The 23,288-nt window shown below is 46.0% G+C and overlaps 1 protein-coding gene across 4 annotated transcripts in view; it reads right to left on the bottom strand.

Annotated features, from left to right (window-relative positions):
* The window catches only part of GNG12 (G protein subunit gamma 12), a 135,554-nt gene that overhangs the window by 50,358 nt on the left and 61,908 nt on the right, over positions 1-23,288 (bottom strand). The window contains exon 1 of one of the 4 annotated variants that reach the window (XM_043875763.1): positions 11,215-11,419. The exons of the other annotated variants lie outside the window; for them this stretch is intronic. The gene's annotated coding sequence lies outside the window, so the exon portion shown is untranslated. Of the gene's footprint in view, positions 1-11,214; positions 11,420-23,288 lie in introns of those variants that run through there. 4 annotated transcript variants of the gene reach the window in all.

Below are 23,288 nucleotides of genomic sequence, written 5' to 3'. Positions count from 1 at the left end.
ATAAAATCTGCCATTTTTTTTTTTTTAATACAGTTCTAAAAATAGGGGTTTGGCTTAAATCCTCCAGTTGGTGTTTTGATTTTTAAATTATGTGCAGATGATCATGGTTAAACCTAAGTGAGTACTGGTAAATAATTCAGGGAAGCTGCAATTTTATTTTGATTTCAAGGCTCTAAAACATTTCTTCTTTTAGAATCCAGGAAAGGTGAAAGGAGATCAAAGGAAGGTGATAAGAATGGAGAAGGCTTAAATTCCAGTTTGAAAGCAAAAGGCAGCTGAATATCCCCAAAGCGAAAAACATATTTTAAAAGTTTTATTTTTGGGGAGGGGACTAAAATTCGCTCAAAATAAGTGGAAGAAAAACTGGTGAGTTTCATCTTACTCATACCTTTCCTAATGTCATTTCTGGACTCAAACTTCCTGTACACAAAACTGCAAAAATGCCACTTTTAAAAGCATAAAGACTCTTCTGAATGTTGGGTGATACAAGATTTGGTTTTGGAGATACCAGTTTTAAAGTTTCTTTGATTAGGTACCAATCATAACCAGAATGTATTTCAAGATTGATATGTTATTATAATATCTTTATTAATGAAGATTAATTTCACATGAAATCGGGCTTTTTTGGGGGGGGGCTATTTCTAAAAAGCTTTCACAGAATGGGACACAATGGGTGTGGTTGGGGAATATTATAAAGAAGCAAGAATTAATGCTATGTGCTTCCAGATAAAATGACTGAAGCAAATGTTTGACTTGTGAATTTTACAGATGCAATTTGCATCTCTAATCTCTAGAGAATAGAGGTTTGGAATTTGGGGTGTGTGTGGGTAGCATCATGTGTGAACCATGAAAGTCACCATCTCTCCCCCTCTCCCCGGAACAAACACCCACAAACCGATGGGGATGCTCTGAAGGTTAAATTGGATAGTTCAATTGTCCAGGAATGTACGCTATGCAAACAATGTCGGCTCCCTGTGCCAAGGCAGAGATACTGTGGGACTTGAGGCTGCTGGCCACGAGGACAAGGATGGTGGGGCATAGTTCTAGTCACTGGGGCCAAGTGAGAACCCAGGGAGAGTAACTGCAATGTTTCAGTCTCCTAATCTGCAAAAGACAAATAATTACAGAACTTGCTATATTAAAACCAGACTGTGAGTTGGCCTGGGGCGGGGGTTGGTGTAGAGAGAGAGGGCAGGGATAAAAAGCCTTTCTTTTAGGGAGGGTAAAAAGAAGAGAAAACCTGCAAAGTGAACTATGGTTCACTTTTCATGGAACTCTTCTGCTTTGCAAAATGTGCTTCTAAAGGGGATAAGTCCTGGGTATTTAGGAGTTGGGTTAAAGATCCATAAAGAAATCCCTGACTTTTCAGATGCTGGAGGCAGAGAAAGTAGTAGTATGTTGCCAATCAAAGATCGATCCGCCTCGAAGGTCAGAGAAGGCCAGAGGGGATACCGTAGGCTTCTGGGAAGATGCAGTTTGCTTTACAGAAATCTCCTTTAGGCTTTTTTTTTTCCCCCAGAGAAACACAAGGGATGTGGAATGTTCAACTGAGGCAGCAAGAAGGGGATGGGATGCTGATGGGGGTCAGGGTGGGGGTGGGGGGGAGCAAGAAGAGAGGGCAGAGGAAGGGCCCTGTCTCTCCTTGGGCTGGCTGGTGTTTTATTTGCACCCTCTAAGAGTTCCTGAAATAATTAACATGTGCTGCCATTCTTGTTTTTCCAGTGGTGATTTCATCCAGTCCCTGCAGAAACTCAGAATTAAATCTCATGGTTTTGTTTTTTGGAGAGCAACTCTCCCCCATACAGGGGAGTTCTGCATACCGTGGAGGGCACGTGAGGCCTGCAACGTTCGCAGAGCACTAATCATTAACACGCTGCTTTTGCAGGCAGGGCTCCCCTTTCTTTGCTGACTATCACATTTCCTTCCATTGGATCCTGCCCTGTCCTGGTTTACTTTCTGTTTCTCCCACTCATTTCCATGCATTCTTCCCTAACACACGCGGAGTCCAGAACAACCTCTCCCTTTCAGCTGGCCAGCTCAACACTTCCCTCACAAACCCTCCTTTTTCAAAATAAATCCATCTCTGACTTATTTTTCCAAGGCCTCTCCCTCTCCTTACTGCCCTGGGAGAAGAAGTTCTTTTCCTTCCCAAATAATGCAGGAGAAGTAGGAGCAAGGTTTGTAAGAAACTGTAAATAAAAAGTTTTCTGAGAGGAAGAAATATCTGGTAATTAAATGTGGAGGCAGACAGATCTGTGTGTGTGTCCCAGCTTTGTCATTTACTAGCAGCGAGGCTCTGTAGAGGTTACATGACCTCCCTAAGCCTCAGTTTTCTCATCTGCAAAATGGAGATGATAATGCAAAAACTCTGTTAAGGGCTATAAGGAGAACTGAATGAGGTGATCACATGAAATGCTTCCAGTTCCTGGAATATAGTAAAGACTCAAGAAATCTTTGCTGCTACATTACTATTATTATTTTAAACCTTTTGGATAGGAATGTCACCACCCCCACCCCATTAGCCCCACAGCATAAACAGTAAAAAGGACTCTGCCTCTAAAAGCTAAAGAACAGAACCATAAGGAAGCCTTGGGCACAATTATTTGCTGATCCAGCCTCTGGGAAGCACTTCTTGGAGGCAATGTACAGAAGGGAGCAAACAGTCTATTTTTAGGTACTTCCCATCAGGACACAGTGGTTGATCTGGATGCCTTACCTGGCAGGCCAGCCTGGACCACAGCCCCCCTCTCTGCAGGCTGTCAGCATTCTTGGGGGATGGAACACAGCCCCGGACTCAGGAATTTTACAGTCAATTTGCCCCCCTCCCCATGTCCCTTCTCCCTTTTGGTGACCTCCAGGCTAGAGCTAAATGAAAAGCCACAGCTCTGTCTCACAAGTAAGGCAAGCGGCCTGTCTGCTGCTGCTGAGTCACCGCCTTCTCATGTGTAGAGTCTCTGAGAAAAAGACACCCCAAACACACAGAGTCAGGCTCCAAATCTCAGAAAGACTCGGATTCACTAGGGCGTGCTGAAGAGCTGGAACTCTGGGCACAGGAGGTACATCCCTGCCCAGACTGCCAAGAGTCTACCTACCTTCAAGAGAGAGAGAGACAGAGAGAGAGAGAGAGAAGAAAGGGAGACAGAAAGAAAGGAAGAAGGGAAGAAGCCCGAACCTTTCCTTATAAGGTAACACCGCATGCCAGTTGTGGTTCTGAATGGCTCAGCATCCTAGCACCATGTGACATTCCCTGCAGCCACGCCTTCACGCTTCTGTGAGGCTCTGGGGGCAGAATGGGAAAGTCTTTGGTGTGCCTATGGGGATAACAAACAAATAGGGACAGGCTCGGCCAGTGGGGCCCCACATTCTCCTGATTCACCACAAGGCCTCACAGCCCTCCTTCACGCTGCGGCCTGCAGGACCCCTGCCTTGTAGCTCGGGCGCTGGGAATGCTCTCAGGTTGCTCTGCAGGCATGTTTCCTCTCGGGCTAGGTACAAGCTTCTTGAGGGCAGAAACCCTCCTTTATTCCCTTTGTTTCACCCTGCCATGCTTATCAGAGTGTAATCCACCCAGCAGTTACTCAATAAATGCTTGATGACGGACTCGGGCTGAGAATTCTATGCATCAGTAGGTGATCGCTTTATATCATTAACCCCCAACTTATAAATCAGCAGGGTTTCAAAAGTTGGCTTTCAAAGAAGGCACTTAGGGAGCATATTTTCCCATGGAAACAGTGTTATAACTGGGGATTAGGTTTCTAGGCCCACTCATTTCTCAGAATATCCTACACATATTTATATACCTTCTTATTGAGCCATATAATTTGTCTCAGACTCACATCAGACTGGCAAGTACATGTGCTTGAAACTTCAGTTCTTTCAGTTTAATGATTCATTTCAGTTACAGCATCAGGGCCTTGTGTAGATTCCCACCCACCCTCCCTGCCCTGATTGCATATATTTCATATTTTATGACACTTTATGTAGCATCAGGTAACATGTTTGACACTTTAAAAATAACATTAAGAGGGAAATAAGTATTTTTTGCTCATCATAAAAAAAAAAAAAAAAAAAGAAGAAGAAAAAGGCTTCCCTGATAGCTCAGTTGGTAAAGAATCTGCCTGCAATGCAGGAGACCATGGTCTGATTCCTGGGTTGGGACGCTCCCTTGGAGAAGGGATAGGCTACCCACTCCAATATTCTTGGGCTTCCCTGGTGGCTCAGATGGTAAAGAATCCACCTGCAATGCAGGAGACCTGGGTTCGATCCCTGGGTTGGGAAGATCCCCTGGAGAAGGGAAAGGCTACCCACTCCAGTATTCTGGCCTGGAGAATTCCATGGACTGTATAGTCCATGGGGTGGCAAACAGTTGGACACGACTGAGTGACTTTCACGTCAAAAAGAGATGCATACACTTTTGTTTTTGCTTTTATATTAAAATACTTTTTCAATAGTTTTTAACTACTTTATTACTTGGGCCACCTGAACTTACTCAACCACACACACACATACACACACTCCTATACATATACTCACATTCTATCCACTTTCAAAAAAATATTTGTAGTAAGAATCACAATCTCCAAGAATGGCCATTTATGTTTTCGTATAAATATAAATGTGCTCTCGGGTGGCACTGTCCAGGATGGGGCCTTCCAGTAGGTCAGGGTTGCTGTATTTAGGGTCGTGAGTTCAAACGTATATGCACTTCCCCCAAAATACACTCACCCAATGCCTGAGGTCGTACTGCTCCCTACAATATTTCACAGACACTTAAAACCAAAACAGCCATACCTTGGCCCTTGTTCTCATTCAATAGCATCCCCCAAAGATACATCTAATTGATAATCCAGCATGAAAAGCGAGACCAGTGGAAAGGGTTCTTCTGTGGACACTCCAGAAGAGGCAAGCCCAAACAACAGGCAAACAGGTTGGGAGCAAACCGCACATGCCAGTAAACTCACATACGAAATGTGCCTCTCCCCACCTTTTAGCATTCATGGCTGCCTTCTAACCCAAACCAGCATTTAACGCAGCCCAATAGAGACGTCAGGTTAATGACCGTGAAGCGTGACAAGTACCAGTGCATTTGTACCACATCTGTCTTTCAGCAAGAGTTATTACCAAGACACAAGGAACTGTGGTCTCTCCTCCGCCCCTCTGCGCCTGGCTCATCCTTGATTGAATGTGCTGACCCTTTAATGGGAAGCTCTGAATAACTGGATGTTCTCGTTAGCAGCTCTTTCCCTACAGCAGCACTTAAGGAGAACCTAACATATGTTCCTCTCCTCTCCTGCCACCGGGAGAAATACAACTTAATCATCGTAGGAATTAATTATCCTGTATTTATCTTTCCGTGGAGTTTCAGGATGTGGCTCTGCTTCCAGCTCCCATCAGTGACAAGAGGGCAGCTGTCTAAGGACTATAGGAGACTGGGCTGAAAAAACTGGAATTCCAATAGACAACTTTGAAAGTATGATGGTGTACTTTAAAAAAAAATTCACGTACGAACAGGGCACTTTCGTCTTTGAAAAATGCCAAGTGTGTAGGGGTGGGATTAATAGGTTTTATGTTGCCAGATCCCAATGATTTGATCTATCATTCTAACCTGAGGATGGCAAATGTTGGCCTGCCTGCGACCCCTCCCCCACTGCACCCGTGGCAGACATCACTAATAGATCACATGCTCGTTTCTTATTGGGCCCAGACATGAGTGAACATCCTCTTTCAACACCTGGCTCCAATCAACTGCAGGTGACACACAGGTTGAAAACAATTGGCTAGTCCTATTCTGAACGCTTTAGTACTTTAACTTTTTTACGTTTCATGCACCTGGTAGTTGACTGAGGTATCATCATTTTAGTAACATCCTGTCTATTCTCAGCTCATCCCTGAGCTAATCTGCGCTGCAAATAATATTAGCTATCAGACACTTAATGTCTAAGTGCCAATTTATATCCGTGTATCCCTACAAAAACCCCAAAGCAGGCAAGGCTTGCACGAACCTGATCTGGATCACAGCTTCCAGCAACTTTCCCTGGTGACTCCCTGGCTGAGCTGGTGGCCTCCCCTCAGCCTCCTACAGCGCCACCCCAGCACTGACCTTGGACTACAGAAGCAAGCTCATGGGGTTGTCCTGTCTTCCCTACTCAACTCCACAAAGGCAAGACCTCATCTTACTCCCCTTTGACGCCCAGCCCCTGGACCACAGCTGAGTACGTGGTGGGTGTCTGATAAACATACTGTAAGAATGTTTTGCTTGGTTTTTAAAGCTCCTGTTTTCAAATATCTCCAAGCTTTAGCTCGTGTTCTATACTGAAGAGGTGATCCCTGACCACTGCTACCTCTCGTGGTCATTTACATCATAATGCAAGGTGTGCTGGTGGGTGGAGGGAGCCACCACCGAGGTAGGGACCTGGGCAGCCCCCAGAGGCTTGCTTGGGTCCAGCCTTGGCCCCACCCTCCTCTGAGCAGTCCAAAGCCCCACAGTCCCTCATTCTCTGTTTCTATCTCCACTCTACACTGCATTTTTTTTTTCTTTCCTTTTTTCGCCTTTCTTTGTCTCCCAAATGGGATCATAGTCTCCCCAGCTCTGTAATCCCAGTACTTACTAAAGTGCTCGGGTGGGGTGAATAAAGATTCTCTGCAGGGATTTGTAACTGGTAAAAAGAGCATTGGCCTGAGCAGGGAGCTGCTTCCGGGGCTGCATGGACCCCCTCTCCCTGGGTGAGTCTCCTTGCCCGATGGCGTCTGTAATTCTTCATGCGCGAACACCTGCCCCAGGCAGGCCAGGCAGCACACAGAAGCTGGGACGGTGCATCTAAGCCCTCTGCCAGGTTAAAAGCAGGGTACCACGGCTCTGGCATGGACAGGGCCCAGGCGTCACCAGCACACCCCATCCCTCGTGGGCCTGGCCCAGCTCTCCTCCGGTCCCCGCAGGGCAGCCCGCTTCCCAGTCACCTGTAAGAATGGACGTGCCCTGCCCCGTGCCCTTCCTACCACGTGACTCGCCGCACATTCTTGCCTCGCCTTCTCCCCACCGGCTGCCTGCACAGATTCTTAGGAGGATCAAGTGTAGCCTCCTAGCGGGACCCCGGGCGCACTGACTTTGGACTACCTTTAAGCTCTTTCCAAGCCCACTCCCAGTCCGCGCTGAGCCCCGATGCCACCTGCACTCATTGCCCACCCCTACCACTTTATCCATCACCCCCTGATGCCCACAGCTGTGGTCTCCTGCTCGGGGAGCAATGTCACCATTGGCAGCTGCCCAACCAGACATTCGGGAGTCACCCTGGGCTCCCTCCACCCACTGCACCTCGGCTTCTTCTTCCTGGTCCTGCTCACTCGACCTCCCCGGTATTGCTCAAGTGGGTATGTTTTTATCCCCTTCGCCACCATGCTACTGAGGACCACGACTATTATAGCAACACTGCAACAGCTCCCTGGCTGGTCTGCCTTCCAGAACCCACCCCAACCTCTTCTTCACAGCCAGTGGTTTCTGAAAGAAAACTCTGATCCTATCCCTCCTTTCTAGAGACTTCTGCCCCAACTTAGATGTCGCTTCCTCCTAGAAACCTTGTTCCTGGAAGCCTGCTCTCACAACACCTGCATTTCGTCCCTTAGAAGCCTGGGGAGGAGGGGGGCTTCTCCACTGAGGAATCACCTTGTTTCCCTCAGAACAGCATGAGCTATTTAACAATTCCCTCTATGGTAAGCACTCTAGCCTGTCACTCAATAGCCATCCCCCTGTTTCCTCGGTACTGGCAGAACCGGGGCATCATCTCCTCATGTGATTAGGGAAAATCTAGATTGTCTGAGGGCACATAAATGACTCCATCCTATTTGTCACGGCTGAATTTATGAATGAGCATGTGTCTCAGTGTTGGTCTACACGACATACCGGGGAGTTGGTTGGGGGCTTTTGAAACATCTCTTTGTTTTTAAAGAGGGCTGCATAAGAAATCATTATCTGCTTTGGTACTGGAATGAGAAGATGGGATGCCTGCAGCCTTTCTGTACCTATGAGGAGAGTTTGCTGATGCTCTGAGGTTGACATGATAGCTAGAACTTGATGTTGTCAATGAGCACTAAATTGGTCAACTGGGAACAGCCTACCTCTGGACTTCTCTTCTTAGATGAGAGATTAAGTCCCCTTTTTGGTTTAGGCCAGTTTGAGTTGGGTTTCCTATTACTTGTAGCCCAAACAGATACAGCTTCTTAGGGCATTTTTCACTTTCTATGTTGTCTTAGAGGCACTTAGGTATAAATCTGGTTTCTTCTGTTAGACCTTTGGCCTTTTAAGGACAGGGTTTGTATTTTATGTATCCTTGTATCCCCCAAAGTGGCTTATCCCACTCCTATGCTTGAGTGAAGAGAAACCACTATCTTCTGGGCTCATGCTGTGAAGTGCTAGTGCTTTAAAGTGTTCAACATAGGAAGAAACATGAACAAAAAATTTAAGTCAATTCCAAGAGGCACAACCCACCCCACCCATCCTTATACACCTTATAGTGCCAAAAACATGCTTAGTACCAAGTAGATGCTCAAAAATGTTTGCTAAGTGAATAATTTAATTTGCCTCTGATGAGTCAAGGGCACTTAAGAGTTTTATAGTGTCCTAGGGTCATAATGATGAACAGTAATTATGAACAAATTGTGCTAAATATAGCCTGGTCCTGGGACATCACTAGTGGTAAGTTGTTGTTTATTTATATGAGAGCCCTGATACCACCAAGATGCTAAGGCATTTAAAAGAACAAGCAGCAGGGCCAGGCGTTGGAGAATAAAGCAAAAACTAAAGTTCAAGCAGCAGACGCGAAGGTGCCGAATGTGTACTGAATGCCCTTGCTGTCTGTGCCCGCTCTGGGGCCACAAACACTAGTCAAACAGGCCCACCGTCCTAGGCGGCTTTGCATCTGCAGGGCAGGGGGAGAAAAACAGACAACTTCCAGACCATGTGGTCAGGGTTAGGAGAGGTAATAGGGTACGACAGGGATGCCCAGACCAGACGTGCTGAGTCAGGAAGGTCCCCCAGAGGAACATTAATGCCGCACCTGAATGCAGCAGAGGAGCTAGTTAATCCAAGGGGCACGGAGAGAGAAGGAAAAAGCAGTAGCATGAGCAGGTTTGAAGTTTATAATAAGCCCATTCTGGCTACGTTATCTGGTACGAAAGGCAAGGCTGGACTCAAGAAGACCAGTTGGGAGGCTACTGCAATAATTCACTGTGGAATAACAGGGGTGTCTCAGACTAGAAACAGCCTGACGACGAATGACATCATGTTCCCTAAGATCTCGGGGTGCTGTGGTCTTTGCCCAAAGGGCAATGACTCTGAACGCCAAGCCTCTCGAGTTCAGGATGGGGAATGGGTAACTTGGTATAGCCATGTGGCTTAAAATTTCTACTTGGTTGTAAAACACTGCATTAGAATGAGATATGAAAACCTGATACTTTAAGAGGAGAAGTGTAGCCCTGTGTGTATATGTGTATGTACTGATGTAAACGTGTGCACACACGCATGTGTGTGTGATGTCATGCCTCCTCACTCACACTGATCCCACAGTTACGAGTGCACAAGGATGGTTCTGATCCCAACAAGGTGACCCAGCTCAAGCCTCTTTGACCCTCGGTTTTTTTGAAAGTCCCACGAAGGGACTGGACCTCAGAATCTCTAAAAATCAAACACCTGCCTTGAATTTCCAACGTCTGGCAGCAAAAGGGTTTGGTAAATTAAGAGTCGTGGATAATGAGCATAGGGGTAATCTGATGATGACTTTGAGGGTGATGATCCTGTAGCTCAGAGCCTCTCAGGCAACACCCCTGGGTTAAGGTTCAGGGGTGCCCCAGCCCCAGGTGGCTGAGCAGGGCCTGACTGTCCAGAGCCTGGAGCTGTGGGCATCTCTCTCCCTACCCTGATTCGATGTTCCTACGTGAGAACAGGCAGGAAGTGCTGCTCCAGACAGGAGAGGGGAAAACACCCACAGGAGCCCAGCATCGCCTTTGGCCTCTCACTTCCACCTCCCCTGCCTCACACGTGTCCGGTAGCTCATTAAAGACACAGCAGACATCCACCCACTTCCAACTGCAACTTGGAAAGGTGAGCGAAGGACTGACATGGCCGGAAGGTGACAAGTCGTGGAGACAAGGGAGCAATGGCAAATGGGAGCCTTTCTACCTGTGCTCTCAAACTTCCACCTCTGCCTGCCTGGGGACCTTGCTCTGGGGACCATCACCTCCCCCTTGACAGTTCCAAACTCCCTGTCTCCTCTGACATGCACAATTTTTGTCACAGTGGAGAAAAAAAAAAATCTGTTTTGAGGGAGAAATATTCAGAGAGAGAAGCATTGCTTTCCTTGAAAAGACTGAACCTGAGGCCTACAGCTCACCCCCCACCCCCGCCCTCAGAGATGCCGAGAAGTTCTGAGAAGATACCAGACGGCACAGTTCACTTACTGAGAAGCGGCAGCAGACGGACGCTTCCATAAACAAGTCTCTGTGCGCAGAGTCACAGGTCTGGGGAGGAGGTTTTAGTCTAACTTCTTTCGGGTTTCCTATTTCAGTGACACACGCATAGAAAAATAAGCAGCCAAACCCCTGGGACTGAATTATTACACCCAGAGAATGATTTAAGAGGCCCGGGTCCTGTCCTTTCTCAGACCTCACTGGCACCGTGACAATCAAAAACACCGCCTGGTCTCAGCGGCCAGCTCGCTAACAGAGGCAGCAGGTCCCCTCTGCTGCTCACATGCCCCGGCGCCGGCCAGGGGTCAGGTCAGGGAAGCAGGCCTGCTTGGGTGCCCGACGCGCACACGGCTGTGTGTGCAGGGCTGGCTTGACACCCTGCAACCCTCTGGCCTTTTGAGGCTAATGAGATGTGGCTGGACACCACTCTAGCAGAACAAGCATGGCCAAGAAACGCTTGCCAGAAAAGTGTGAAGCAGATAAAGTTCTCTGAGATGCTCCCTGTGGAAGTGTTTCCTGGAAACATCTGTCACGATGACAGAATTTTCCTGACTGTTCCAATGGAAGAATATCCTATTACTGACAGAAAGTCAGGAGCAAAATCCAGCATATGGAGCTGCATATATATCCCATAATGGAGGCCGACGTGGTTTTTGGGTGGGAGTGTGACGACCGGTACAGTTCTTCTTTGAGGAGTCTTCTCTATGTTGGCTAATTATAGTCTGAGTGGAAGAGTTCAACCCAACAAACACTTACCAAGCTGTTACAGCATACAATGTATTGTGGGAGGCAGCACAGTGCGATGGTAAACAAACCAACAACTTTGGAATCGCGTGGGTTGGGGTTTGTATTCTGACTTCCATTCACTCCCTGTGTGACCTTGGCAAGGTTGCATAACCTCTCTCTGCCTGTTTCCTTCTCTGTAAAATGAAGGTAATAATAGCATCTGACTTAGAGGAGGAGTGTAAGGATGGTACTTGAAGCACTCAGAGTAACTTCTGATCTCTAGTAAGTAGGCAGTATCTGTTTGCTATTATTACTATACTCTTTGCACCTCAATTTCCTCATCAATAAAAATGGGCATGATAACCCAACCAACCTCATAGGGTTGCTGTAAGGATTAAATAGAATAATGAATGTATGGTGTTTAGCACAATACTTTGCACATAGTAAGTTACATAACAAATGCTAGTCACTGTTATTCCTAGGAGAGTCTCCCCAAACTATTTTAAAAATAAGACACTCAGATCTGAATAAAAGTCCAGGAAACAAAGAAATTCTTTCTTTGAACAACTTGAGCAAAGGGCGTTTTGTCACTATCCCCCACCACGCCCTTCCTCTGAGCTCCACTTATGCACAAAACACTGTGTTTTGTGCTGAGTAAGCCCCATAGGGACTCTCTCAGGAGTTCTGATGCCCCTCCAAATATTTCAGGCTTCCCTTTAACCGGATACTGACATGCCATCCACTTTTCCATTTAAGGGGCTATTTTAAATTCTGGCTTCTTGAAACAGGGAGCAAGGCACAGACATCTCCTGCAAAGGCTTCTCAGGCCCATCTACTTGGCTTGGCAGGGAACAGAAAAGTGGTATTTCATGGTATCAAAAACTAGACTATCGCTGCCAACCTTGCAGAGCTCCTCCCCTACCCCGGAGAAGCGCTGAGCATGTTATACGCATGACATCACTGAAACAAGGGCCCCGGGGAAGTTTCAGGATGTCTAGTTGGTAGGAGCAGAGCTAACCCACACTTGGCTCCTAAGTCCATGCACGCAAACCCTGGGATCCCTGCCTCCTTCTCAAGGCAAGCCTCCCACCTCATCCAAGAGTATAAGGGTATCAGATCACTCCTACTGTTCTCTTGGTAGGGCCATCAATCCCGTTTCCCACCCCCCACCCCCGACCCTTTGTCTGCTATTTGGCCAACCACGCCACCTAGTGGCCATCCAAGAACACAACCACAGGTCTTTGTGAAAGGCCGGCAGATGACACCCATTCTCCCCACAGGAGGGACCTGATGATCAAATCCAAGGTGCGCAGAGAAATGAAGCCCAGAAAAATGAAGCAGGTTGCCTCAAGTTAAAGGGAAAGGGGTCTGCACCCTAGAATCAGGACATGGTTCTGATTCAGACTCTGCCTAAATCCTACCTTCAGCAAGATGCTTCCTTCAGTTGTTCAACAAACATAGGTTGGGCACCTACTGTGTGCTCATCACTGTGCCAAAGAGTGGGGACAGGACAATACGCAAAGAGGACACGTCTATCTTCATAGACCAATGGGACAGGAAGATAATAAAACCGAGAATCAACGTGACAACACTAGTTAACAGAAATTAAGGGCTTACTCTGCGATTACTACTCTTGCTTTAAAAATGAATGGAAGGACATGAAAGCTGTGATTAATAAGCCTTTTGCAAGGTTCATTATACTTCTCTAAGCTTCTGAAAATGAGGTTGTTGGACGAGATGCTAAAAAAATTTCTAAGGCCTCTTTCCAGCTCTGTTTCTCTTTACTTCTAGGACCTTTTGGAGTTTAGACTAGAAAGCAGGTCACTTGACCAAGAATCCAGTGCTTTCTCTTCATGTACTGTGCTAACTAATGCTTATTAATAATAACTGGTAGGAATCAAACACTTACTATATATATTATATCCTGAATTAATATCAACTCATGCAGTCCTTAACAAACTATGGAAATATGAAAGTAATACAAGTAAAAATATCATGCTCTAAAATGGTTAAAAGTTTCCAAGACAAATGGAGAAGCTTCCAGCCGAACCCAAGTGTAGGATTCTTAACCACTATTTTGCCTCTGATTGATCTAGTTACGTGGTGGCTTAACAAATACTTACGTCCTGGGTGGCCCCAGGCTCTAAGAACTGGAAAGGACAATGCGCCCAAGCAAATGAATGGCTCAAAGAATAGTTACTGTCCAGGGAACACATTTCTCAAGAAAAACATTTCTCAACCACAACACTGCTCTGGGGGTAACTCTGGGACTACAGACACTGTGAGGCCACACGAGCAGACCTGACCCCTTGCAGAAGGGTCTGATACCAAACGAATAAAGTAGGTTCCAGGAATTCCACTGAGTAGATCAGAGATCAACAAACTCTCCAACATGCTTCTGCCATCTCCTTTATTCTATCCTCCCTGGATATCTATGCAGCATCTGCTTTCTTGGTGGGGGCCATCAGGCAAACTCCAACACTGATTCTGCAAATGGAGGCCTCAGGTTCACAAAGAGCCTGGCTCCAGAGCCACACAAAGCTCCACCTGCTTCCTGCAGCGGGGCCACTTCCTCCAACACCTGGGAAAGCAGACCCTATGGGACTGGAGCTTCCTGGGTTTTGTAAAACTCTCACCTGTCCAGCCAGGGTCTCCAGAGTGACATACCAGTGGGCCAGAGTGCGGACATATGCTAGACCACAAGAATGCTTAGCCCACAATGCTCTGCTATCCTTTTCCAAATGGCAAGATTTCACTTAAAATTCTAGGTCTAAGATTCATCCCTGCCTTGCACAACCACCATCCCTGCCCCAAGCCAGGCGCGCCCGTTGTAAGAGCTGCTATGCTCCTGTAGTACCTAGCAAGGGATTGCAATCACTGATCGGCCTGTCTGTGGGGCCTGGGTAGCTTTTCCATCCTACACACCTTGTATCTAGCACCCTGTCTGCATCGCAGAGGTGTTGACTTCCAAAGAACTGTAAAGAAGAGCCAGGAATTTCACGGCTAGACAGAGCTTAAGAGGTCATCTTATTTCAGGTACTGCTCAATACAGGATTTCCTTTGAAATATCATTGCTCATGCTTGTGCTCAATAGCTAAGTTGTGTCCAACTCTCTGTGACCACACAGCCCACCAGGCTCCTCTGTCCATGGGGTTTTCTAGGCAAGAATACTGCTGTGGGTTACCATTTCCTCCTCCAGGGGATCTTCCTGACCCAGGGATCAAACTCACATCTCCTGTGTCTCCTGCATTGGCAGGCAGATTCTTTACCACTGAGCCACCCAAGAAGCTGAAATATCAGTAATGAAGAACAAAAGTTTAAAAAAGTCTGTGTATGTATATGTGTTTATCCATACGTATACAGTGTCCTTCTAAGAATGAGGTGCGTGGCAGTAAAGACACAAAGTGCAAGATTCACTCAGGTTTTCTCTGAGAGTTAACCAGCATCTTTCTTGAGAAATCTTGTTTTCTCCTTGTTTTTCAAGAAATGCATGCTATTTATAGAAAAATGTGTGAAATACATTAACATGGATATACGATAACAAAAGCTAACACGTTGCTATATTTCCTTTTACTCTTTTCTCTATGAGTTTTTAAGGTAGCTAAAATCACACTCTATTATGTAATTTTGTTTTGTTTCTTTTCAGCAATGACATTTACCTAAGTGATTATAAATTCTTCACAAGCATCCTGCTTTAAAACTTTTATTTTGACATAATTTCAGACCTAAAGAAAAGTTGCAGGACCAGTACGAAGAATTCTCTGATCCCCTTCACCCTGATTTGGATTCCTCAAACGTCAACATTTATAATTTACTTTAATCCCTGCACACTCCCTCTGAGGCAGGGAAGTGGAGAGAGAATGTTTTTTATCCTGAAATACTTCCCCTGTGTATTTTCTACAAATAAGGAGTTCTTTTAAATAACCTCATTACAGTTAATACACTGCTGTTATCCAATCTACAACCTCATTCAGATTTCAGCAATTGTCCCAATAAAGTCCTTTACGGCAAAAGAAAACCCAAAATTCTACACAGTCACTCAACTGTTAGATCTCTGTGTGCAGGCTAAATTGCTTCAGTTGTGTCCGATCCTTTGTGACTCCATGGACTGTAGCCCTCCAGGCTCCTCTGTCCATGAAATTCTCCAGGCAAGAATACTGGAGTGGGTTGCCATTCCCTTCTCTAGCAGATCTACATGACCCGGGGATTGAACTTGTGTCTCTTATATCTCCTGCACTGGCAGGACAGTTCTTTAGCGGCACCTGTGAGGCCTTTGGTTTCCTATAATCTGGGACAATTCCTAAGTCTTTCTTTGTATTTCACAGTATTGATATTTTTAAGAATAAAGGGCCAGTTACTTTATAGAATGCTCCTCAGTTTGGGTTAGTTCAGCTCTTTTCTTCCCGATCAGCTGGATTTAGGCTTTGCACTTTTAGCCCACACAAGTGAATACACATAATTTTTAATGATTTCAGAAAGATTTCATTTTACATAGGCATTTCCTGATTGCAGAATCTTGGGAAGTTGTATAATTTTGCTACAGTTCCAAAATGCAGCTCTTTCTCTTTCTTCCCATCAACTATCTATTGACCTTTCTCCATTCATTTGTATATTTAAGGATATATTAACAACTTTTTCCAAGACACTCCTGTCAATTTGCAGTCCCACAGCTGATAACTGGCATATTATAAGATATATTTTAATTTAGGGAGACAAAAACTAACATTGCACTGCTGTTTCAATAGACTTCATCTTAAATTATGGTTACAAAGAGTGCTGTTCCTCTCATGACTGACCCAGAATAAATGTGTCTGTTTGTTCATCTGTTCCCTGTTTAGTTTGTGTGTTCCTTCATTCACTCAACAAATCTTCAGAGTGTCTGCTCTGTGCCGATATTCTTCTACATGCTGACATCAAGCTCTTGTGGGGAAAAAATAAGTATGGTAACACATTTTACAAGGGCGATGAAATACCCCAGTATCAGGTGATGGAAGGGGGTGCTCGTGGTGGAGCAGGCAAGAGCCTGGAGACAGACAGACCGGCATGCCTGCAGTCAGGACACACAAGAGGGGAGCCTCTCCACTGACACCCCATGGCACTATCACTTTGATCCTCCAAATGTCTGCAAAACCTGCTCTGTGCTCAAAACACGAACCCCAGATGGACCAAGTTCAAATACACATTTCTAAAGTCTGACCTTCTCCTTCCTGGTCAGCAGCGTCTGAACTTGAGAGGGCTGCCGTTTGTGAGTAATAATGACAGCTTGAAAATGCCCTGAAATTAGAGGGAACTTACAAACCACTCTGATGTTGCTCGGCCTTGCAATTATCTGCATATCAAGGAATCATTAATGAATCAGGCTGTCTCAATGTTAGATTAATGGCCAGTTTCAACAGTGGAAACAGGACAGATGGCCAGGAATAAAAAAAAGGTAGGGGTATGCGCGTGTGTGTGTGCTGGCCAGGAATAAAGAAAGGTAGGTAGGTGCAGGGGGGTGTGTGTGTGTAATGGCCAGGAATAAAGAAAGGCAGGGGTGTTTGTGTGCATGTTGGCCAGGAATAAAGGTAGGTAGGTGTGTGTGCGTGTGTGCATGTGTGATGGCCAGAAATAAAGAAAGGTAGGTATGTAGGGGTGTGTGTGTGTGTTGGCCAGGAATAAAGAAAGGTAGGTAGGTGTGGGTGTGTGTATATGTGTGTGTGATGGCCAGGAATAAAGAAAGCCAGGGGTGTGTGTGTGATCTCCCCTCAAATAACTGGGGTGGTGGTTGAAACCATGGGCAAGGAAAGAAAAGCAACCAGCTTGTGCTATGCGTGAGGCTCGGTCAGGAGGAAGTCCAGCTCCCAGGCCCATTCCCTCCCCTGGGCTTTGTCACAGTGAGGCAAACAGCAAGAAACTAGAGGAATCTCACAGCAATTAATTCTGGGGCAAGTATATGTGTCTGTGAATGCGTGCTCTATCGTGTCCGACTCTTTGCAACCCCCACGGACTGTAGCCCACCAGGCTCCCCTGTCCATGGAATTTTCTAGGCAACAATACTGCAGTGGGTTGCCATTTCCTATGCCAGAGGATCCTCTTGAACCAGGGATCCAATCCACATTTCCTGCATCTCTTGCATTGGCAGGCAGATTCTTTATCACTGTGCCACCTGGGAAAATATAATCCCCACCTCAACCACTAAGCAATTCCTATTTGGTGCTTAGGACAATTGATTTCCATATAGCTGGGGAAAAAGCAAACAGATGATACCACCAAAAAAAATTTTTTTTCTTACATAAAACTTACATGAGGTTAAAAAATTAGACAATATATATACAAATGTGATCAATAATCATTAGAAAACTCTATCAAATATTGAGAAAATTATAATAACCTACAAGGTTATTCTTTTCCTTTCACATCTTCCTTTTGAGGAGAAACAGCCCCAAGTAGGCAATTAATTTGATGCATGAGTAATAAACAATCTCTTACAATGCCCGGCCTTCAAATCTTAAGTGAATCTAAGGGTTTCTGAGAGCAGAGAAAGGAAAAAAAAGACAACTATTAAAAGCATTATTAATATAAACACTATGGCTGTATCCTCCACTTGGGGGATGGAGATCCAGGACAATGGAGATGATAAACATTTGCCAGGGACACAAACTGTACTTGGTGGACAAAGGACAGCTGATGAGATTTCAATTATGAAGGCTCTTGTTACTGAAGTTACAATAGAAGCTAAATAATCAGGTCAGTTCTGGCAATTAAAAGCAACTGAGTAATTTACAGAGGACTGAGAAAGGTGACAAGATAAAATCATATTTCAACATAAAATGACATATATGGGAAAGTTTTTATATTTCAGGCATTATCCTTTTAAGTCTGTTCTGCGTTTTACCTCTAAGAATATATAAAGAGGTGTAGGAAATAGTGAAATAACTATCACCAGTTAGCCCAACTGTGACTTTCTGGCAACTGTAAGAAGTAAGTATAAATGAACTGAAGCAAATAATTAAACTAGCAGGACTAAAGCAAAAGATATCAATGTGGGCAGCAGTGAGCTGGAGTTTGCAAGTCAAGATCACTAATAGATATCCAGTTAGTGGTTGAAATTCATGTTTTCTGGTTGGTGTTAGGTCTCTGTCACAATCTCAAGGAGTAAAAGAAGCCCATAGACTGGTAAGGATTTGCCATAACCAGCACTGGTGGCAGAGTTTTGGCAAAAAAAGTCCACTGCAGTTTTTAATAGCTGTAACCCTTAAACCTAGTGGCATTTTAACCATTTTACTTTCTAGAGATATATATATATATTTTTTTAATCTAACCAAAGCTTAGAATAACTGTTTCAAGACAAAAAACTCATTCCCCAAACCTTAGAGACCCAGCCCCTTTCATTGTCCTAACTCATCACAGGCTGACAATTTCCAGATCATCAGCCATAACAATGTGCATGATAGCTCATTTTATACGGTTATCTACTTATCCACCAGGGGGCGAAGTTGGCCACTATTTGACTGAAAAGAGAAAATTATTTTCAAATTTGGATACCCTTTTGCATAGTGGTAGAAAGATACTCACATACAAAAAGAGCCTTTCCCCTCCTCTCTCTCCTTCCCAGTACGTTTAGTCCTGACTGATTAGCAAAGCACTCCAGCCCTTGTGCAGACTAAGAGGAATGGGACATACATGATCACTGCTGAGAGTGAGCTAGTACACATGGTTAGCACATTCCTGTAGGTTGGCTGGCCCATTCCCCCAAAGCTTGATGTGAGAGTTATAGTTTTGCCAAAGTTGAAACAGTTTCAAGGATATTCTCTCTTTTTCTTTTTTAAAGGAGAGTCTTCCACCAGGTCTAATCCAGCCAGCTGATGCTTCATGCAGGGCTGGCTCCCTCTTGCCTGGCTCCTTTCAGGGCCTTCCCAGCAATCACAAAGCCACAGGAGGGCCTGCCTTCCTGCAGGGATGGTGGGACCTTTCCACCCGAGAGAGGGTGTCTGGTGGCCAGGAAGAAGCTCAGACGGCAATCAGTGGCTGGGACTTCCTCCCCCTCACTCACGGGGTTAGGAGCTCCTAGTGGGAACTCAGGTCTGGCTGGGTCTAGCCACAGCAGAGGACACAGGGGCAAAGCCTGCTCCTGCTTTCTTGCCAAGTTGCTTCAGTTGTGTCTGACTCTTTGTGATCCTGTGGACAGTAGCCCGGAGGCTCCTCTGTCCATGGGATTCTCCAGGCAAGAATATTGGAGGGGGTTGCCATTTCCTTCTCCAGGGGATCTTCCTGACCCAGGGATCGAACCCACATCTCTAGCGTCCCCTGCATTGACATGCAGGTTCTTTACCACTAGGGCCACCTGGGATGCCTGTTCCTGAGGGAGAAGCAAACTGGAGTTTCAGCATCTTGGTGAAGGTGAAACTGGGTGCAGGGAAAGACCCAGAGTGTGTGCTAGTTCTCCCAGGTCTGGGGACAGGTCCACTTTTTTGTGAATCCTGAGTTTTATACAATTTGGGAACCTCTTGAAGAAAATAATGTGAAATTAGGAACAGCACATGTGAATAGGACATCAGAAGGGGTCCTTGCAGTGAGAGATCCTTAGGCTTAAGCTTCATAATGCCAGCAGCTCCATCATGGGCCTCGCAAGTTAAGGATATGCGGGCAGGGGGTTCCCAAGAACCTTGACCACAGAATGGCAACGGGAGATTTCTTTAAGGCCACATGGCTCAGCCCCTGCCTCAGGGAGTGGGTCACGGAGCGGAGCAAGGAAGAGGGCAAGAGGTTCGCTTCTACTCTCTGCTTATCCTGCCTGAGATGCTCCATGAACACTTGTTGACCCACCAACCCAAGTGGCCCCGCTGCTTGGTCCCCTACCCGTTCCTCCCCTCTCTCTCGAGCTTCCTGGCCACATTTCAAGTTTCCATATCAGGGAAGATCATTGTACTGAACTGTCTGATCAGTGAAGATCAGACAGGAAGATCACTGATCGCTGAACTGTCTGCAAGGGCGAGTTACTCAGACCCAACCTATGAGCAGGTGTCCTGTTCACTGGGATGATTCCTTCATCGAAGATATCCAAGCATGGGTGACACAAACTTCAAAATCAGTCCAACAAGTAGTGATGTCATCATTATTTCCTGCAAACGTGCTATTTGGTGCCGCAAGTGCACTGGTCAGTAAAAAGCAAGGAGACAGGAGCTCTGCCGGCTCAGGACTGCCCACTGCTCCAGGAGGGCCCTCGGGACTAGCTGCTCCGTGGAGCGCGGCATTGCCCTGTGTCAGGAGCAAAGCTCCCCGGCAGGAATCCCCACTCCGCCCTGTGACAGGGGCAAAGCCCCCCACCAGGGATCCCCGCTCCGTCCTGTGTCAGGAGCAAAGCTCCCCGGCAGGGCTCCCCGCTCCCCTGAGGCCAGCTCTCCATCTTCCTGACCAAACCCTGACCCCCAGTTTGGGTCCTTTTGTTACAGCTCAGGCCTTGTCTTCTCCTCCATGTCCCCTTCCAAGTCCTCTTCGGGCGCCATGAAGGTGCCTACCATGCATCTTTATTGAAAGAGCACAAGATAAACTGATCTGAATTTACAGCATCTAGTTAAATATAGCTATGTTTGCATATTTCCACAGGACTTGTAAAAATAATATGTAAACTTCTCCTAATCTAGTGATAAAATCACTTACCCAAGACTTAACAAGGAAAGGAGGTGAAGCCTAAAAAATTGGAAAGCTGTTTGGTTTAGTTACGTAGGCTGCTTTCATATATGCTACACTTTGGTATTTACAAGCAAGCCAATGACTAAATGTTCCTGTTCTTTTTTGAACAAAACAGTGAGAACGATTTCTTATATATAAAAGTGTCTTCATGAAGCCATTCACCACAGGAATAAAGGGTTCTGCAAATTCTCATCTGTAAAATGGAGGTAATGAAGGGATGGGGAGATGATGGCCACCATTTTTTGGGTGCTTACTATGTGCCAGGGCTGTGCTGGGCATTTCCTATAGATTATTTCACTTAATCCTCTCAATACTCCTGTGGAGGATTATCCTCCATTTATTAATGTCAAATTTAAGACTTAAAAGAGTGACTTATCCAAGTACTGCTTGAGAACTGATACTTTTTTCAAGGCTTTAACATTTTTTTAGAAATCATCACAATAGTCAAATGCAAACAATGGTAATATTGCATTTATTGAATATATACCATAAGGCAAGCCATCGTGCTGAACTCATCACATGCATTGGTTTCTCTAATACAGCTCTCTTGTAAGGCAACTGTCATTATCCCCACTTAACAGTTAAGGAAACAGGCTCAAAGATGCTAAACCACTGTGCTCAAAGCATGTCAAGTGGCTGAGGAATGGTCTGAAATCTAGTCTATCTGCTTATACTATGTTACTTCCTACTGTAAAATATATGAATAGAAAGCTTGCTTTAGGTGACAGCGTGTTAGCTATTTTACATATCTAGATTTTTCAGTGGCCCTATAAATACATATATATATATATGTATTCTTTCAGGCCAAGAGAAGAAGATTAGGTGAGCAGTGCTAGGCTAGATCAGCTGTGCCCTCTGGGTCTCTGTCTCCAGTGTCATCTGGGGCAGGAGAGGGGACCCAAGGGCAGTGGAGGGGGAGGGGAGCGGAGCTACAGCTCACTAGCTTTGTAGACAGCCATGAAAAGTGACACGAGGATGGAAACCAGGTTCACATCTGGATATGTAAGACTGAGACTGGCCAGGAAAACCAGTCCATCATGGAACAACCCAAAATGCATTTAATATTTTCTTAGGCTGACATCCCCAAAGTGACTTCCTACCCTTTAGCTGACCAAAGCGTCTTGCTAGCACCTGTCACTTGCTCATCTGAGATGTTGCCCTCACCACGGGGTGGGAATCTAAACAGAGTGACCTGCCCGCTGTGGGATCCACCATCACAGTGGCCCAAGTTGCTCACAATGCACAAGGGCACCTGGAAGAGAGACCCTTCCACACGCTGGGGCTGGACAAGGCAGACCAGCAGCTGAGTCCAAAGGATACTTAAACATAAGAGAAAAACTGCAAAAGAAAGTGGGGAGGGGTGTTTGGGTGGGCAGTAGGGCACATTCTGCAAGGCTTGTATGTGGAGAGTTCATAAACTGTGGATGGACCCCGATCAAGATGCCCCCGTGGAGCCCAACAGATCAGCTCTCAGATCAAGAGAAAAGATATTAGGGTCATGAGCATGAGAAATGATGCTTGAGCAGAGTTTCCCAATACTCGCTTTCTGTTGGGGTTAAGTCAAGTGCACCTTGGTGTGACAGTACGGGGAAAAGACCCAGAGATGAGGTCAGCGGCTTCCCGCTGGGCTTAGAGAATGGAGCGTGGGTGCAAGCCCGGCTGCCCCTCGAATCCCTGAGCCCAGGCAGATTTTCTCAGATGAGCCTCTCACACACAGTTCTGATCCCATTAAAGGGAATGTTATGGGGACCCAGGCTCAGCTTCAAGGGAACAGCATCTTTCCAACAACTTCAAGCATCTGAAAGTCAGAATGGGATGCTTGGGAGGGAGGGAAGAGGGAGGTTCCCATGACTGGACAGCTTTCAAGCACAGGCTGAAGGACAGCTTTTAGGGCTGTTGCAGAAGAGTTCCCTGAACTGGGCCAACAGTTAATATAATAAGAATCTCAAGTGGAAGTTTCCATTGAGGCAACACAATTCAACAGATGGGAAATTCCAAAGCCAGGAGCCAGACCATTACATGGAAATTTCTAAGAAGTTGACCTAGCTGGCTCAAAGGTCCACAAGGAGGATATAAACAGGTTCAGGACAGTGGAAAGTGATGGAGGATTTTGTGGGGCCGATTCCTTGCTAATGCTCTGATTCCCACCCTCCCTGAGTGGGGTGGGGTGGTAGGAGTACACTTTTCATCTGAAACCTGGAGACAAGAGTTTCAAAGGCAACATGTGGAGGGCTTGATACGTGTCTAAGGAGTCAGGGGACTGGAACGTGACACTCACCAGAGGAACCACAATGTGGGAGGGGGCTGAAGAGACACAAGGTGACAGAGGAAAAGAAAGCGCCTGCTCGCTCCCTCCCCTGATGGGAGGTTAAAGCGCATCAGGAATGTCAGCCTTGGTCTCCTGGAAACAGATTCCACCCACCAGGGCTTCA

This window comes from Cervus elaphus, chromosome 20 (assembly GCF_910594005.1).
Source record: "Cervus elaphus chromosome 20, mCerEla1.1, whole genome shotgun sequence".
NCBI classification, from domain to species: Eukaryota; Metazoa; Chordata; class Mammalia; order Artiodactyla; family Cervidae; genus Cervus; species Cervus elaphus.
The sequence above is the reverse complement of the archived record's forward strand: the minus strand, read 5'-3'. Positions and strand labels throughout refer to the sequence as shown.